Raw genomic sequence first — 17,938 nt, forward strand, 5'->3', positions numbered from 1 at the left:
CTAATGTCAAATGACAGCCATTAACCAGCTGCTTGATTTTATATATATGTATATATACACCTACACACATGCATACCCATACACATACACGCATATATATATATAACCAAATATAGTGGCTGCCTCCCCTTGTTTAGCTGACAGTACTATTTTTCTTTTATTCTTCTGTAAAATAGTGCCTATATTACTTATCTGTGCCAGGTACTACTGTTAACAGTTTATGTATATTAACTCACTGAATTCCTATAACAACCTTACTGAGTTAGCTAATATCATTTCTATTTCATACATAGAAAAAAAAAAAACCTCAAAGTACTAGTAGGTTAAATGGCTTGAGAAGTTTCCAAAACTGCTAGGTAAGAGAGCTATGATTCACATCTAGGCAGTCTGGCTGCATGTTCAAAATTTTAAGTGTTACTCCATCAGATAGGAGTTTCAGAAAATCCTTATGAAAGCACTAAAAAAGGGACTGGTTTTTGGGGAGAGGGGGCTATGATAGGGAAGAATGAAAGTAGAGATAACAGTGAGTCTACTCAAATCAAGGCAAAATTTTGAACCTAAGCAGTGTCATTGGAGATGAGAGGAGAAAGCACTGAGATGAAATCAATAGGACACAATGACTGACTAGTAATATGGTCTTGACTTGTCCTGACATTCTTGATGGCACAAGAATAATAATAAAAAAAACCCAATGATTGACAAAATTTCTATCATGTCAAGGAATAATACTTTACTTACTTTCGAACACTATTAACAATTCCATTTCTCATGTCCTTTAAGAATATGTTGAAACTTCATTTCTCGTAATCTGATTAAACCCTTCAAAATCCATTTCTAAAATAGTTTTCACATTCCAGCTTTATGTTGAAGAGGACTAAAAAGAAACACGTGAGCAATAAATGACATGGCATTTGGGACTTGTCACTATGAATACATACTAGACACTATTTGCATACAAGAGTTTAAATTTAATAAATGTGTCATTTTCAAATATGTTTGCTTGTGGAAGACATATTATAGGTTCTATTATTTAATGTAAAATTATGACAAGGTAATAAATTAGTCATGATTTTGTATTCTATTACATGACAACATCATTCTTGTCTTATTTCTGTTAGGCATTTTGAAAAGACTTCTCCCTGTTTCCATATATGACACCTTTATATGCTAATAGTAGCTAAAGAGTATCAGGGAAATACTTGATTTTTAGTGGAACTATACTCAGATATATGGAATAAAAAATGAGAAAACTATGCCTACCTCACAACAATTACAGCACTTTCATTATTTCTATGAAACTGCTTTTTTTTTTTTTTTTTTTTTTTTTTTTTTTTTTTTTTTTAGTTCTTAACTATATTTCCCAGCAGCTGTCATTGATGTTTCAATGGAAGGGAGCATGGATTCTCTTTTAACAATCCTCATATTATTCTAAGATGCAAATTCTTTTTAAAATAAGTATTGTCTTATTTTAGAGCAAAACAGAATTTCATAAATTTAGTAAACAGTAAAAGATATTTTATTTTTCAATATATTTTATGCAAATTTGTTATCTGTTTATAAAAACAAATATAAAGATAAAATTTAATCATGAATTTAAGGTAATAGGACCACAAAGTCAATTTTACCAAAATCTGTATTTTTGGTGGTAGCACTTTATAGTCTACAACCTTAGGTAAGTTGATTAAGCTTTCTATGCTTTAGTTTCATTATATTCAAAATGGAGATAGTACTGCCTGCTTTATGAGGTTATTTTCAATGAGATAAAATATGGAAAGCATTCAAGTAATTCTTGGGACATAATGGATATTAAAGAAAAGTCACCTGCTATTTGTGTATTATGGGGATAAATCTCATCTTGTAAATTGCTTTGCTACAAATGGCCCATGAACAATATAAAACATATTTCTTTAAAACTGTATTTTAAAAACTAATTACAGAAATGTATATTCATGTGCTTTATGAGAAATCACTGTGTTGCTAAATAATAAAGACTTTTCAGGTTTTTGAGGCAGGGATCCTAAAGAGGACCCTTAGAAAAAAAATGCCCTGGGATAAAGTATAATAATCAAGTATAAAAACAGAAATTTATCCAGGAAAATTTAAGACACTAGAGTGTCCTAGAAAGTAAAAAGCATAAGTAGAGTGACCAGTATCTAGTTCTTATGGTTGAGCACATAGGAAGTCATGGAGGGAAGGAGGAGAAGGAAATGTGTAAGAGCAAATCAAACAGAAGAAGGAAATCAGAAAATCATTTCAGTTTCCAGAACTTTCTCAGACAAGACAAAAGACACAGAATCAGAATACCAGAAACAAGGTAACTTAGCTTTAGACAATCAAAGGAGAGAAAAGTATTCATAATAATCTGGTTGTTAAAATAAGGTATAAATTCTTCAGTTTTTAATACAGACCCAATAAGCCCAAGCAAGTTATGGACCAGTTATAAATCTAGAACCACTTCCTATGGGGAATGATTAAAATCTCTGAAAGCACATCAATCATAAAAATTATCTGAAAGGGATTCTAACAGAGTATGCTTAAATTAGAATTTTATATGTTGAATTGATAAAACTCTTTTTGAAAGAAAAATAACATTTTGTAAAATCCACACGTGATCATGTTTAAGTTTATAGGAACACTAAAAAGTGCATATTTATTAGAAAAGTCTTACACTTATACTATCCATAAACAACTGAATTTTCCATTAGGTAACTGCAGCCACCTCTCTAGAATTTATAAAAATAAAATAGAGATAAATATTGTTGATTATTGATTGATAACCATTGATAAGTAGATAAAGGGAATATTTGAACTCTAGATAAAAATATACAATATTTAACTTTTAAAACATTTAAAATTTTTGTGGAGAGAGAGTATGTGCAAGCAGTGGAGGGGGAGAGAGAATCCCAAGCAGGATCCACAGTCTCAGTGCAGAGCCTAATGAAGGGCTCAATCCCACAAACCACGAGATCATGACCTGAGCCAAGATCAAGAGTCAGACGCTTAATAGATTGAGCCACTCAGGTACCCCTAATTTAAGAAAAAAATAAAGTATAGTTGATATACATTATCATTTTGGATGTACGATTCAACATTTACATACATTACAAAATGCTTACCATAAGTGTCATGTGTCACAATAGCGTCTTTACAATATTGACTAGGTTCTCTAGACTGTGACTTCCATCTCCATGACTTATAACTGGAAGTTTGTATCTCTTAATTGCTTTCTATTTCACCCATACCTCCACAATTTTCCCTATGGCAACCATCAGGTTGTTTTCTGTATTTGAGTCTTTCCTACGTGTTTTAATTTTTAACTTCTAAACATAGGTGAAATAATATGGTATTTGTCTTTTTCTGGCTTATTTCACTTAGCATAATACTTTCTAGGTCTATCCATGTTACCATAAATGACAAGGTCTCATTCTTTTTCATGACTAATATTTCATTAGATATGTACACACCACATCTTTATCCATTCATCTATAAATGGATATTTAGGTTGCTTCCTTATCTTGACTATGCATATATTCCACAATAAACATAGGGGTTGTATATATCTTTTCAAATTAGTGTTTTCATCTTTTTCAGGTAAACGTCTAGAAATAATTGGATACATTGTGGTTTTGACTTATATATCTTTATATGTATCTAATAACTCCTAATAATTAACATTGCATATCTTTTTATGTATCTGTTGGTTAATCTGTATGTCTTCTTTGGAAAAGTATCTATTCAGGTCCTCTGCCCATTTTTTTAAATCAGATTTTTTCTTTTGGTGTTGAGTTATAGAAGTGCTTTATATCTTTTAGATATTAACCTCTCACTAGATATACTGTCTGCAAATATCTTCTCCCATTCAGTAGGCTTTTTGTTTCATTGATTGTTTCCTTTACTGTGCAAAAGCTTGCTAGTTTGATGTGGTCCCACTTGTTTATCTTTGCTTTTATTTCCCTTGCACGAAGACACCAATCACAAAAATATTGCTAAGACCCATGTGTAAGAGTTTACTATGTTTTCTTTTAGGACTTTTAAGATTTCAGGTCTTACACATTTAGATTTTTAATCCATTTTGAGTCTATTTTTGTAAATGGTGTAAGAAAGTGATCCATTTAATTCTTATGCATGTAGTAGTCCAGTTTTTCCATCACCATCTGTTGAAGAGACCATCTTTTCCCTATTGTAATCTTGCCTCCTGTATTGTAGATGATGAATTGACCATATAAGCATGGATTTCTGGATCTATATTCTATTGACCTGTGTATCTATTTTTGTGTCACCACCACCACACTATTTTGATGACTACAGCTTTGTTGAAATCTGAGATTATGATACCTCCAGCTTTTTTCTTGTTTCTCAACATTGCTTTGTCCATTTGAAGTCTTCTGTGGTTGCATAGAAATTTTAGTATGATTTGTTCTAGTTCTGTATAAAATGCTATTGGTATTTTGATAGGGCTTACATTTAATCTACAGATTGCTTTAGGTAATATGAGTATTTTAATAATATTCTTACAACACATGAGCATAGGACATCTTTCCCTTTGTGTCATCTTCAGTTTCTTTGATCTGTGTCCTATAGTTTTCAGAGTATAGATTTTTTACCTCCTTGGTTAAATTTATTCCTAGGTATTTTATTCCTTTTGGTGCAATTGTAAATGAAATTGTTTTCTCAATTTCTCTTTCTTTTAGGTCATTAGGGTATAAAAATGCCACAGATTTCTGTGTATCAGTTTCATATTTTGCAACTTTACTGAATTTATTTTTCTAATAGTTTTTTGATGGTGTTTTTAGAGTTTTCTATCTACAGTATTGTCTATCTGTAAATAGTGAGTTTTACTTATGAATTTGGATAGATTTTTGTATGATGGGTACTATAACTTTCAGTACTATGTTAAATAAAAGTGATAAAGTGGTGGAAGTGGACATCCTTATCTTAATCCTGATCTTAGAGAAAAAACTTACAGATTTCAGCGTTAAATATGATGTTATCTGTGGCTTTATTACATTGAAATATGTTCCCTCTATACCCACTTTGTTGAGTTTTTATCATGAACAGATGCTGAATTTTGTCAAATGTTTTTTCTTCATCTATTGGTATCAGGACTTTCAGCCTTCATTTTACTAATGTGTTATGCCATATTGATTGACTTATAGATACTGAACCATCCTTGCATTCTTGGAAAGAATCCCTTAATATTTGTGGCAAATGATCCTTTTAGTGTATTCTTGAATTTGGTTTGCTAATACTTGGTTGAGGATTTTTGAATCTATGTTTATCAAGGATATTGGCCTTTTTTTTTTTGGTTAATTTTTTGTTGTGTGTGTGATTTTGATATCAGGATAATGCTGGCCTTATAAAATGAATTTGAAAGCATGGCTTCCTCTTCAATTTTTTTTGTAATAGTTTGAGAAAAATACATAGTAACTCTTTTTTAAACGTTTGTTAGAATTCACCTATGAAGCCACTAGGTTGATTTTGATCACTAATTTCATTACTATGAATCAGGTTGTTCAGATTTTCTTTCTTCCTGATTTGGTCTTGGAAGTTTGTGTTTCTAAGACTATCCATTTCATCTAAACTGTCCAGTTTGTTGGCATATAAATTTTGTAATGGTCTCTTAAAATTCTTTATTTCTCTGGTGTTGGTTGTAACTTTTTCTTCATTTCTGATTTTGAGTACCGTTTCCTGACAAGTCTGACTAAAGATTTATCAATTTTATTTCTTTTCAAAGAACAAGCTCCTAATTTCACTGCTCTTTTCGATTGCTTTTTTAGTCTATTAGGTTATTTCTGCTCTGATCTTTATAATTTTCTTTCTTCTATTAACTTGGGGTTGGTTTGTTCTTCATTTTTTATATCCCTCTAGGTTTAAGGTTAGGTTGCTTGAAATTTTTCATGTTTTTTTTTTTAATTTATTTTTAATGTTTATTTTTGACAGAGAGAGACAGAGCACAAGCTGGGGGGGGGGGGGGCCAGAGAGAGAGACACACACAGAATCCGAGGCAGGCTCCAGGCTCTGAGCTGTCAGTACAGAGCCCAACATGGGGCTTGAACTCACGGACTGCGAGATCATGACCTGAGCTGAAGTCAGATGCCCAGGCACCCAGGCACCCCTGGGAATTTTCATGTTTTTTAATGTAGGCCTTGAATCACTATAAAATTCCTTCTTAAAACTGCTTTTGCTGTCTCCCAAAGATTTTAGACTTTTGTGTTTTCATTTTAATTTGTCTCCAGGTATTTTATTTCATCTTTGATTTCTTTGTTAACTCACTGGTTGTTTAGTAGCATGTTATTTAGCCTCCACCGTTGTGGGTTTTTTTCCATTTTTTTATTATAATTGATTTCTAGTATACCATTGGGGTTAGAAATGATGCCTCAATGATTTCAGTCTTCTTAAGTTTATTGAGGCTTGCTTTATGTCCTAACATGTGATCTATCCTGGAGAATGTTTCAGGTACACTTAAAAAAATGTGTTATATCATGTTGATTTGCAGATATTGAACCATCCTTACATCCTTGGAAAGAATCCCTTATGAATGTTGTTTTTATACAGAATGTTCTATATAGATCTGTTAAGTTTATCTGGTCTAAGGGTCATTCAAAGCCACTATTTCCTTACTGATTTTATGTCTAATCTATCCATTGAATGTAAGTTGGGTGTTAAAGTTCCCTACTATAATTATATTACTGTCAGTTTCTCCTGACACTGAACACACAAATAGGCAAGCCCAGAATGAAGTTGGCCCCAGGCCTCAGCACATCTCACCCTTCCCCCACAGCCCTTCAAGCTTCCTGGCTGCAGCCTTCTACCCCTCCACCCCCAACCAGGCCAAGGCATAGCCTCAGAGCTACCAGGGAGCTTTCTTTGTGGGATAATTAACAAGAATTTAAGTGTTATATAAAATAATGTCCTGTGAAATCTAGAAAGTTTAAAATGACTCTCCCATACATAATCCTAATCAGCAATGACGGCTGATTATGTTTGGCAATATTTATTTAGTCACTCCAACGTTTCATGCATAGTTACACTTGTTATACAGCTTGTTGGATTTGTCCTTTTATCATTATGTAATGCCCTTTTGTCTTGTTAGATCACACAAAATAGATTTAAAAACAAACACTAAGTATGGCTATCCTATCTTTCTGTTTCCATTTTTATGGTATAGGTTCTATTCCTTCACTTTTAGTCTGTATGTGTTTAGGTCTGAAGTGTGCCTCTTGTAGGAAAACTATAAACAGGTCTTTTTTTTTTTTTTTATCTTTTCAGTCATCCTAGGTCTTTTGATTGGAACATTTAGTTCATTTGCATTTAAAGTAATAATTGATAGGTATATATTTAGTGCCATTTTGTTAATTGTTTTCTGGATATTTTTGTAGCTCTTCCCTGTTCCTTTCTGTTTCTCTTGTTCTCTTCCTCTGCAACTGATGACTTCATGTTCTTCTTAGATTCCTTTCTATTTATTTTTTTGTCTATCTATTATAGGTTTTGGTTGGTGATTACCAAGAAGTTCATCTAAAACATCCTCTCTCTATATAAAATCAATTGGTCTCTATATTTTCAATTGGTCACCCAAGTTTGAACACATTCTAAGGGCACACTATATTTTTACAAAGTTGTTTTATGCATACAAGGTCTTATCTTTATTGTATGCATCTTTTAATTTTTGTAGATAAAACCAAGTTTGCGAATTTTGTCTTTCAACCTTTATACACCAGCTTGAAGGATTTTCTTTACAATCTTTACTATTTGTCTGCTTTTATTAGTGATATTTTTCTTTCATTTTTTTTTAACTTTTAGTTATGGCCATTTCTTTTCCACTTAAAAGAAATATTAGAGGAACTTCTTTAAGACTGTAAGACTGCTTTAATAGTAATAAACTTCTTTGACTTTTGTCTGGAAATTATCTCTCCAATTCTGAGTGATAATTTTGGTAGAGTGTTTTTAGTTATAGGTTTTTTTTTTCTTTTCAGGACTTTAAATTATGCCATTCCCTTCTGGCCTGCAAGATGTCTGTTGAAAAAGCAGGTGAAAATATAATGGACTATCTAAAACAAATATAATACTGTCTTGTTGTGCTTATGACAGGCAAAATTCAGATGTATGAGAGACACAGCATAAAAGAGGACATGGAGGCATTGGAGTATATTGTTGCAAAGCTTCAATACTATGTGAAATGATACAATATTGTTTAAAGTAAATTAGGATATATTAATGTTATATTGTTTGTGTTGGTGAAACCATTAAAATTAAAAAAAGATAAAAGAAGTCAATAGTGGAAATAACACAGAATCATAATAACCATTTTGTTTTTCAAAATGGTATATAAAAGGGAAAAAGCACAGGAAAGACTAAAAACTACCAAAAAAATTTAAATTGTAACAAAAACCTATAATTTTATATATAATATTCTAAACACCCAACCCAAAACATTGTCTAATTAAATTTTAAAAGACAGAACCCCCCCACAACTCACACTATTAAAATAAATCTATTTATAATATGAAAACATATATATGTTAAATTAAAATGATGGGACTGATGTTTAATAGCACTAGTAATCAGAAGAAAGATGGATTGGCTATACCAGTACCAGACAATGCAGATTCCAAACAAAAGATATTATCGGAGGTAAGAAGGGAAAAATCATAATCATAAGAAGAAATCATTAAGAAGATACAATTTTATGTGTATATTCACAGTTCCTTCAAAAACTATGAAGAAACTGAGAGAACTGGTGAAAAAATAATTTAGAATTATAGGGAGAGACTGCACTCCCTCCCAGAGAAAGGAATGCATGAAGACTATCATTAATCACCATGAGCTAAGTGAATGTGTCAAACAACAACAGCACAACACACAATTTCAAGCACTCACCAAACTTTCACCAGGTGACCATATTTTGGACCTTAAAATGAACTTAATCAGATTTAAAAAATTCTAAACAAAAAACAAACTAGAGTTAGTAATAATTTAAAAAGATATCTTGAACATTCCTCAGAGACTTGAATGTTAAAAGGACACTTCTAAATAATATTGGATCAAAGAGAAAGTCACAAGAGACATTAGTAAACATTTTGAATTAAATAAAAAATGCATTTTTAAACATGTGTGCAATGCAGCTCTAGTGCCTAGAGTTTATACATCATAAGCTTATATTAGAAAACAAGAATAATCTCAAAGTACATCTATCTCATCTTGTACCTTAAGAAATTAGAAGAAAATTAAAGTCAAAGCAGTAAGCAAAGAGAAGAAAACTTGGAGCTAACATGAATATAAATACAGCTATAAAAATAGAGAAGGATTTGCCAAAGACAATGATAAATGACTTGTATACAGAAAATATAAAGACCTCTCAAATTTTGCCGAAGAGAATATAAATATCCTATATATTTATTTATTTTTAAAGTTTATTTATTTTGAGAGAGAGAGAGAGAAAGAAAGAGAGAGCAGGTAGGGGCAGACAGAGAGGGGAGAGAGAGAATCCCAAACAGGCTCTACACTGTCAGCATAGAGTCCAACATGGGCCTTGAACTCACAATCTGTGAGGTCATGACCTGAGCTGAAATCATGAGTCAGACACTTAACCGACTGAGCCACCCAGGCACCCCAAACATCCAATTTAAAACAAAAATTTACAAAAGGACAGAAACTCACACAGACATGCTGGCAAAGATATGGGTAGCAAATACGCCTGTGAACCTAAATTTACTCAGTATCATAAGTCATTACACCCATGAAAATATAAGCTATAATGAGATATCACTACACATCTATTAGAATGGCTATAAAACAAAAGCAAAACAAAAACAAATAGACCAACAAACAAACCCTGGCAATTCCGAGTTCTGGTGAGGATGAGGTACAGATAGGGCCCTCAGACCTATTTTTGAGAATCCAAGGGGATATGACCATCTTGGAAAACAGTTTTGCAGTACCACAAGAAGTACAACACACACTATGGTGTGATGCAGCAATCCAACTCATAGGAATGCCATGTTTCTCCAAGAGAAAATTTCTCCCAGAGAAATGAAAGAAGACTTGCATACAAAACAAAAAACAAAAAAAATATTGGTGAATATTTTTAGCAGCTTTCTAATTGCCAAGAACAGGAAGGAATCCAAATGTCAACCAAGTGGTGAGTGGATAAACAAATTGTGGTGCAGCTAAATGATGATTTAACATTTAGCCAATGACACGAAATAACTATTAACACATGTAGCAACACTGAGGAAACTAAAGGGCATTATATTAAGTGAAAATAGTCAAATTTGAAAGTCTGTGTGCTTTAAGATTTCATTTATATAACATTCTGTAGAAGGCAAAGTTATAGGCATAGACTTCTTACCAGTGGTTGTCAGGGGACATGAGTGGAGGGAGGGGATGACCACAGACTTGTGCTCAGGAACCTTTTGATGTAATAAAAATATTATCTATATTCATTATGGTGGTGGTTATGCAAATTCTTTGTCAAAACTCAAAACTATACACTTACAGGTAAATTTTACTCTAAGTAACAGTTACTGAAAAACATGAGAAAATGGGGAGCACCTAGGTTGTAGATATACAGGTTTTAATGTACATTTTTCAACTTTGTTCTATGCTTGGAAGTTTTCATATAAAATATTGAAAAACAAAAATTCCCCCCCCCAAAAGAAAATCCTTACGATAATATCAGGAGAAAAAAGTTACTAATAAAAATCAAAAAAATTTTAGATGAATTTAGCCTAAACAAACTACAAAGTGTATAATTTTCCACTTCAGAGTCACAGGAGCAAGTAAATGACTCTAAGATGCCATTTTATCAACATTCATCTAGTCATAAAAATTCACATTTGTATTTACCTTCAAGTTTATAAATTCAATGTTACATATAGGATCTCTTTTGACCTAAATAATAATTAAGTTGGATAAATGGCATTGCATTCCAGATCTAGAAACATCTACAGAGCAATTTAGTAACATGCATTAGGTCTATAAACCAAGACCAAGGACTCCAAATCCTGTGTCAATTTTTTTTTGTAAATTTCTATATTGAAGCATAATATTCAGAAAAATGCACATATTGAAACAGAATATGTACTCAGAGAAGTGCACAGATAAAGGTACAGTTCAATGGATTTTCACAAACATCCATGGAGCCAGAAATGAGATCAAGAACTAGAACATCCCCAGCATACCAGAGGTACTTCAGTCTTTTTTAAGGGAGATCAGTGTAGGAAATAAAAGTTTCATAAAAATTTAATGCAGTGGTGCTATCGTCAATATAAATAACCCTCCCTTTAAGGGGTCTTTAAATAGTCAACTATTTTACTATATTTTAAATGATTACTTATATTTATTTGCATACAGCATTTTAGGAACATAGATACAGGCAGAGCAATAGGAAAACAGCTCCCAAATAGCATCGATTGGTAGTCAGCATTTATACAATTACAAGCAAGTCTATATAAAAAATTTCTATTGATTGTTTTTAGCCATATGCATGGTTAGAATGCATTGACTAATGGGATTCACTTCACTAGTCAAACACAATTTTTAAGATATTTATAAGCATAACCTAGATGACCTTAACGTTCTTCTCATTTTGACTACACCTTAGACAAATGTCTTCCTGAGTATGGAATTAAGCACAGAAATAAACTCATTCATGTAAGGTCAACTAATATTTTGACAAGAGAACCATTGTTCAATGGCGATAAGATAGCAACTTTAATAAATTTTCTGGGAAATTACCTCAAAATTAAGCAAAGGCTTAAACAGGAGACCTGAATCCATAAAACTTTTAAAAGAAAACCGAGGAAAAGCTTCCTGATTTGTTTGTCTTGGCAATGATATTTTTTGATAGAACACCTAAACACAAGCTATAAAAATCAAAATTAAACAAGCACGACATGCAAAAAAAAAAAACAAAAAAACAAAAAAAAAAAAAAGAAAAAACAAAAATAAAAATAAAGAAAAACAGAAGAAAAAAAACCCACAAATCACTCAATTTAAAAAGTGCAAAAGACCTGAATAGACATTTCTCTGAAGATATTCAAATGACCAACAGGTACATAAAAAGGTGCTCAACATCACTCATCAGGGAAACACAAATTACAACTAGAAGGAGATCTCCCTTCATACCTATCAGAGTGTTTAGCATCAAAAACATAAGAGATAACAAATGCTAGTGAAGATGTGAAGAAAAGGGAATCCTCATACACTGCTGGTGGGAATGTAAGCCGATGCAGCCACTATAGAGAATAGTGTGCAGGTTCCTCAAAAAATTAAAATTAGAACTCCCCTATGAACTAGCAATTCCACATCTGAGTATGTATCCAAAGGCAACAACAATGAAAATCACTCTCTTGAAAATGTTATCTGCACCCTGGTGTTCATTGCAGCATTTATAATAACCAAGACCTGGAAACAACCCAAGTGTCCAGGACTAAGAAAATATGATTCACACACACACACACACACACACACACACACGTTATTCAGCCTAAAAGGAAGAATTAAGTACTGCTATTTGTGACCACACAGATGGACCTTGAGAACCTAACGCTAAGTGACAGAAGTCATATTGAGAAAGGCAAATACTGTATGACCTCACTTCTTATATGTGCAATCTATAAAAACAAAACAAAGCCCAAACTCATAGATACAGAGAATAAATTGGTGACTGACAGAGGTGGGAAGGAGGGTTGGGGAAATTAGTGATTAGTGAAGGTGATTAAAAGATACAAACTTCCAGTTATAAATAAGTTCTAGGGCTATAATGTACAACATGATAAGTATGGTTAACAAATTGTCTATTTCAAGGTTGCTGACAGATTTAAATGTTTTTATCACAAGGAAAAAAATTACAATTATATGAGGTGAGGAATGTTAATTACATTTGTAACAATTTCACCATATATCAAATCATTTTGTTATAAATCTTAAACTTACACAATGCTAGGTGTCAATCATATCTCAATAAAGCTGGATAAAAAAACACCTGAAAAGTATCTCTTGGAAACATAATCACCACAAGAAACAGAGCCCCTATATGCCAGGGTCTGTGGGAGGGTGGAGACCCAACTTTGATAACTGTGGATTAGTCAGCACAGATGGCAGTAACCACATGACCATCCCCCCTCCTCCAACATCCTCCAGTGCTTTTCTACTAGCTCACCCCAGTGCTTCACAACTCTCTTGTCTTTTGTTGCAGGGGAGTTGAATTTTCTCTCTCTCTGCTACTACAAGGGCCTTAAGGTAAGTCTTCCTTACCTATTTAATTCCTTCTTGCAGTTTTTCTTTGCTAAGCACCGCCTATATTCTAGGTGATATGCCATAAACTCAGACCTTGGATCTACTCAGGTAAATAATTAAGCAAATATAAATGAGTGTGATCAGTGCAGTATTCACACATTTACAAACTTGCTATAAAAAAGCAGCAAAGACAGGGTCTCCCCCTCAACCCCCACTCTCTGGAGTAGGAGGGATGTTAGGAAGTTACAGATTAGAAGACAAAGCTGAACCATGAAGGAATTATGGAAAAAAGCTTCATCATATGAGGGGAATTTACCAAGACAATACAGCATGAATGACAACATGGGGGTGCAGCAGGATTCTCCCACAGAGGGACAGAACACCGAGGCCTTTCTTTCCAGGAAGCAGCTTTATACTTGCCAGTACAGGCTCAGTGGGCTAAGACCCCAAAAGGCTGAGCCCCTAGCAGAGTGGGGTATAACCTTTTATGCAATTTCTACTTGTTTGTCTTTCATATATGGTGACACATTTAGTCTGATCGGACACGGTCCAAGTTACAGAGTGTGTCAGAGCTACGCATACGTATATAGGAGTTGATTGGGTCACCTTGCTGTTCTTTGTTCTGAGAAGGCTTCCACTGCATTCCTTAGGGAGGGGCTCTACCTCTGCCACAGGGGCACCGAACACAGAGATCATGATATTTGGGGAATAAGAGGTCAAGAGTCGCTGTAACATAGTGTCAGCATGTTGGTGAACCAAAGAGTGAGATCTTGTTGGGGTGGCTGGTAGACCGACCGCAATTTATGAAAATTTAAGTAATCCCAAGTAGTCTGGATGCCAGGAATTGTAAAGGGAATAGAATTAGATCAAACGTGATGAAATACAGGTATCTGAATATTCCTCTGCTAGCAGTGTAAAGGTTTATTGCTGGTACACTGCATCTTCATTAGGATGTGGGTGGGAGAAAGCCCTCACTTTGTAGGGCTTACAGATTTCCCTGATGTCAACACTCCCACTGTGGCTGATTTCAAGCTGCCAAATGTTTAATAACCAGATTTCAGATCTTCCTTACTATTTAACAATTGTGTTCTCATGAGCCAGTGCAGTCCGTGCTAGAATACCACTGGTGTCAGGGGAAGAGAATGGGCTTTGTCTAGGTGAAATAGAGGAGAATATGGACTCGTAAAGCAGCTGTGTTTATGGATAGGAGGAAATTAATTAGGGGCATTATAGAAGTGAAGCTAAGGGTCCACTAAGAGGTGTTAATCACATTATAAGCAGTCTTTTCCCTAAGGGCCTTTTAAACAGGCAACTACTTAAAAGTCAAATAATGCACATCAGAGGTCAAGTAATGCACCCATGGTCACCTACTTTCTCAGTGTCAAAGCCTGGATTTAAACCCAGTCTGGCGCATTCCAAAATCCTACACAAGGTTGAGGGGTTTGACTCAGGTTCACCTGGAAAATGAACCTAACTGGATTGTTCTAACAATTAACATACTATATATTCAAAACACCTAAAACAACACCTGATATCTTTAAACATTTATGAAAGGGCAGCTAGCATTAATATTGTAATTATCATTATTCTGGTCTTGCCACAACCAACATGTTTAGTTGAAGGTGTCAGGACAGTGACACAACAATACATCAGAAGGTGTTAATACAGAAAGCAATTTTCTGTGCTTAAGAGGTTTACAAGCTGGGGAGAATAGTACATTTAAAGTGAGGTGGGTTTTGAATTTTATTTGTTAATCCTCTCTGCTCCAAGTATAAACTAAATCTTACAAAAACAAATCTACTTAAATTGGAAGATCAGCTTCTTTTCTATCATCACAGTGGAATAGGCTTGACTGGTAATGGTCAGCTCATCACATTCCCTCAGCTTAAAAGCTAAGCTAATGGCCCTGTAAACAAACATTGTTCCTTTTATTGTCCTGCTAAAATCAGAAGAATTGAGTTTTGAATTATTCAGGTAATGTTCATAATCCTCAAGTAACTGAAAACTCTGTGTCCCATGGAATATTTCCGACAGGAGAAAGACACCAACGCCCAGCCCAGCTTTGACCACTGGAAATTATATAACCTGTTGTCTATGTCACACACCACTGAGTTTAGCATCTGGGCAACGAGTTAGCTGCACCGCGGGTGAGATAAACCTTTTAATCTATGTACAAAGTAAGAATCTTTTTGGCCACAGCTTTATAACCTCTGGTGCTTTGGACCTACAAATAAATCACTCATAAAATAGAAAATCTGGCAGAAAATTTGGGACACTAAAATAGCCTGCAAATTATTTAATTTTAGAAATTCAATAACTGCTATCAAACACACATGATGAAGATGAATGTATCTCTTGCAATTTTCACAGTTTGGCACACCAGAGAATACCTGCAAGGCAAGGTCACCAGAGCTGGGATTGTGTTCACGCTTTTGAAATTAAGTCCTTCATAAAGAAAATATCTTCACTCAAAATTGAAACATACATTCACAAACAAGAATCAACACTCAATAAAGTACTGCTTCTGACTGAACAATTCCTGATAGAAATCAATGCAAGTCAATGCCAAAAGAACGCGTGTCACGTTACTTACTGCAGAAAAATTGCCATGTTATGTAATTACATTCTTTTTATATTCACTAGTTTTGTTTAATGTTTATTATTATTTATCACCCTAAGTTTCAGCCTTGGCATACACATTCTCACTGTGAAAGCAGTGACTCATTTGTTATTTTGTTCTGACCAAAAATAAACATACTACAGATTTGCAATAAAAATTATAACTGTTTTGCATGCTAGCATGAAAGGGATGTTTGCAACCAAAGCATGATGTTCCAAAAAAAATTATTTAAATTCTGGCACAGAGGGCAAGTTGAATTTCTTTTCTCAGCAAAGTCTCAAGTGGAAAACAAATATTTGCCCTATCTCTGGAGTGAACTTTGATTCTGTTCGTTTAAAAGGAAAGGGGAGTCACATGATGAGAATTATGTGAAGTAAAATTTTATATGGCATCCGTGTGAAATCTTTTCCCCCTTAACCACCCCCAATTGAAATTTTAATTCAAATCCGTGGAGGTGAACTGCCAGTTGGCCTCACACCCTCTGTGGCATGACTCTTGAATCTACTTTTTCGATTTTTGTGCATCCCTTATGGAGGGGATTGTGATGAAGAGATATTTTAAATACAGCACGCTAACAAAAAGTTTTAGGGGTAGTGAGGTCAACAGATCAGGAAAACAACTGCTATTGAAAATAATAATAAAACAGTACTCACAGTTGCCAAGAGGAGAGGGCACAGCATGCCACAGGAAGCCCCACGGATGAGCAGGGAGGGGGAGGTCTGCCAGGGGGGCCGAGGTAGGGAGAGGAGCTGTGGGCAGGGGTCTTTATTGTGGTTTCCACGGATAAGCACAGGTGAGGCAGGGCAAGCAGATTTAGCACTGGCTAGTTTGATATTTTCACTGGGCCCCGGGACCCTCGTTCTCTGGTACCGAGCCTTGGGGCTCATTAAGGCAGCTGTGTAATGGCCTGGAGTACAAGAGCCCAACTGGTTAGTCATATGGACTCTGCATTGGTTGGTCTGTCTTTGAAAAATACATCCTTAGGAGGAGGACTCCTCCTGAGAACGGGGCGGGGAAGGCAGAAGGACAAGGCAAAGTGATTCAAACATATTATCCACTTTTCCAGAATGAGGCAGGTCCAGCACATGCATGCAGGGCAGCTATTAAATGGGGAAATTTACAAAAGCTACAAACACGGTAAATACAAGAGGGATGACTTACTGTCGTACAACCGAAGCCTACGACACACGTACAGGGTGCAGTGGGCAGACCACGTTGATTCCTGTCACAGGGCTGTTGAACCAACACTGCTTGAGATCAGCTGCTAAGGGATCACAGCTTTCTCCTCTGGAGATGTGCTCTCAGCCAGTGATGCTCAGACTTTGCTGTGTATCAGAATCACCTGAGGAGCTTGTTAAAACTACAGATCACTCGGCCCCACCCCCAGAGTTTCTGATTCAGCAGGTCTGGGCTGAGGTCCAAGAAACTATCATTTCTAACGAGTTCCCTGGTGATGCTGATGTGCTGGTCTGGGGACCGTACATTGAGAACAACTGCTCTAAACTGACAGGAGTCACCTCCACTGGGGATTATACCCTCCAGAGTCAAGGAATGACTGATAGGGAGTGTAAAAGTCCAGCTAACTTGCCTCAGATCAGGATAATTCTGTGCTGCGATCCATGCTCCAGAGCTCTACATGAGAAAAGCCTGTGGCAGCTTACTCTGTATTTTTACCAGGTGTCTTGCCCCACCCAGAGCTGTTTCCCTCAGTCCCTTAAAGGTTTCTCCTTAGTAAACCATGGACGCAACACATACCACTCAGTTTTTGTTTTTAGGATACCCAACTTAAGAAAACAGATTTCTACACAAACTATCTATTACCAAAACTTCATCTAAGAATTATTTTATCATTTTAAAATTTGTTTATCCTCAATATTCTTATTGATCCTTAAACACAGCAATGGTTTTTGATGGTGGTCAGTAGTAGTCAAAATCCTCAGAAGGATGGAAAGTGTAAATAATGGAAAAAAATGGAGGTAATTGGGGATATTTGTAGAATAGAAAACAAAAGGGAGATTAGTTACCCTTGTCAAGAATATCCAGGATCTACTTACTGATGGCATTTTTTTTTTTCTTTTT

General features: G+C 34.8%; 1 long non-coding RNA gene across 1 annotated transcript in view; it reads right to left on the minus strand.

Annotated features, from left to right (window-relative positions):
* Positions 1 to 17,228, minus strand: part of LOC121028759 (uncharacterized) — a 107,581-nt gene extending 90,353 nt beyond the window's left edge. Inside the window, exon 1 of the long non-coding RNA XR_005789423.1 lies at positions 17,021 to 17,228. This is a non-coding gene — a long non-coding RNA (uncharacterized LOC121028759). The remainder of the gene's footprint in view (positions 1 to 17,020) is intronic.
* Between the last annotated feature and the right edge of the window lie 710 nt (positions 17,229 to 17,938).

Source organism: Herpailurus yagouaroundi, unplaced genomic scaffold, assembly GCF_014898765.1.
Source record: "Herpailurus yagouaroundi ecotype Mexico unplaced genomic scaffold, PumYag 100, whole genome shotgun sequence".
NCBI lineage: Eukaryota > Metazoa > Chordata > Mammalia > Carnivora > Felidae > Herpailurus > Herpailurus yagouaroundi.